This window comes from Camellia sinensis, chromosome 8 (assembly GCF_055761805.1).
Source record: "Camellia sinensis isolate YWXY chromosome 8, ASM5576180v1, whole genome shotgun sequence".
Taxonomy (NCBI): domain Eukaryota; kingdom Viridiplantae; phylum Streptophyta; class Magnoliopsida; order Ericales; family Theaceae; genus Camellia; species Camellia sinensis.
This window is the reverse complement of record NC_138968.1, coordinates 36,655,722-36,657,952: the sequence shown is the minus strand read 5'-3', so window position 1 is coordinate 36,657,952 and position 2,231 is coordinate 36,655,722. Positions and strand designations below refer to the sequence as shown.

Genomic DNA, 2,231 nt, shown 5'->3' with positions numbered 1-2,231 from the left:
AGGGGGTGGGGGAAAAAGGGGGTCTGGGTCTTTTTCCTTTTATATAAATCAATCATAAAATTAGACAAATTTTCACATGAGTGTGAAATTTATTTCTATTTGTATCTCATGTGTCTAATTCTGTAATTGATTTGTGTGATTTTAAAAAATTTATGATCTGACTCACCTGAGCTGGGGTAGCATGGTGCTTGGGAGCAATGGATTGGATGATGGGGTTATCAATTACAGCTGTAGATCCCCAAGAATTCCCCGGTCCACCAAGGGTGAATATGCACTGACATGGATCTTGTGATCCCTATAGAATTCTCTAAGCTTTGTTTGCCTCCACATTGGATGCATTTCCACCTATGCACACATATTGTATTATGATTATGAACTAATCATTGGTAATGATGTTTGCAAATCTATATCTAATAGACCAACAGAGAGAGAATAAAAAAATCACTTAAAATCACTCTTGAATCACAATTTTTAACTTATTGTACTAGCACACATCTCATTTAGTAGTTATATATATTTTTTAATCTTACAACAATCCTAGTTAGGTTTTAATAAAAATGTCTTCTCGATGAGTTGAAAGGTCTCGGGTCATTCATATTATTGTTACGTAACATTGTATATAGTATTTCCAACAAATAAATAATCACAATACACATTAAGTGAATAATTCAATATCTCTCAATTACTTAACAAATATGAGTCAACATTATTTAACCTATAAAGTTTTTCACTATATCATTAGTCAAGAGCACGTAAATAATATTAAATGATACTTTAAAATTAAAAATTAAAAAAAGGACCTTACTTGATTGAGAATCTAAGAGGCTTTGGATCTTGTTGGTAGAGAAATTGCTGACACCAATACACCTACACATCCCCATATCTAAGCATCTCTCCATTCCAGCCCAAGTGGTTTCCAAGTCAAGTAGTCTTTCAAACTCATCTTCATTGGGCACAACATTATTAGCCCAAGGCTTCAACTTCACAGGCCAGTGCACCAGGTACATGTCCACATATTCCATTCCCAACCTCCTACAACATATATACAACACAACATTATATATATAATTCTATACATAGATATGAATAAATATGTATTGCACCATCTCCCTACAACCACTGTGGCAGCCAACACCACCCTTACTTAGCAAGTTTTTTAACAAAAATGTTTGAGCTTAAATCAATTTTATTTTAATTCAAGCAGTTCTAAATTTATTTCTCAAACCAAGTTGTTTTTATAATGTTATGTTTTTTAAAACATAACTATAAGGTTAAATAAACTTGAATTCATGTTTTGAAGTCGGTGTTTTCAAAATATGATTTGAACCCCAAACACTTTGTGTTAGGTTTTTATTATTGGCAATTCCGTTTGACAAAACTCTTTTCAGTTGTAATTTTGTTCGTTCTTTTATTTCAGTGAGGTTATGAGTATTTAGATGCGAATCCAATCCGAATTATGCCTATGCGGAGGAGTTTGTGATTTTAATCCTTTCATGTTTTCCACTTTGTTGACTATGTCGATGATCGAGGGGCAGCGGCCTCCGAAGCAAAATTGCAGTCGAAGTTGTTTGACCGCTCGAGCGGCCGATTGTGCGCTCGAGCGAAGATGCAATCCTTTCCGAAGTTTTGTTAGGGAAAATATATGATTCCCCACAAGTAAATCAATCAATGGGAATAAAAACTAATGCGAAAAAATTAAATCAAAAGCAACACAAGAATTTTTACGTGGTTCCCTCAATGTAAGGTACGTCCACGGGATCGAAATCCGATTCCACTATCAACCAAATAAGTTTCCAAACGATTACAAACGAGACAAGAATGGTCTCACAAACCACCCTTAGGTGAATTCCAAATAATCACAAATAAACAAGAAGAAAGACCTTACCAAATAGACGAACAAAAATCTTCAAACCACAGTTGTAGAAGATCCAAAATAATCACCCAAAACAACTTCACCAAATCAGCCGAAATTGTCAACAAAAAAGTGAAGCTAACCAAACTTTTTATTCCACCAAATTGATGTCAATGTTTAGCAGCCGCACACCACTTTAGGATGAGCAAAAAGCAATACCAAAAATATATTGTGAATCTACGGTTTTTTTTTAAATCAAAACCTTAGTTGTTTCCAAATTGAATTGGGTCTCTCAAAATTAGATATAATATATTAAAATATATTATACCTAAACCAAACCATATTAAAATTCTTTTTCCAAAACCAATTGGGTCTCAAA

The 2,231-nt window shown here is 33.7% G+C and overlaps 1 pseudogene; it reads right to left on the bottom strand.

Moving 5' to 3' along the window:
• Positions 1-222: 222 nt before the first annotated feature.
• LOC145797698 (NADPH-dependent aldo-keto reductase, chloroplastic pseudogene) lies at positions 223-1,022 on the bottom strand (annotated as a pseudogene).
• Positions 1,023-2,231: the final 1,209 nt, after the last annotated feature.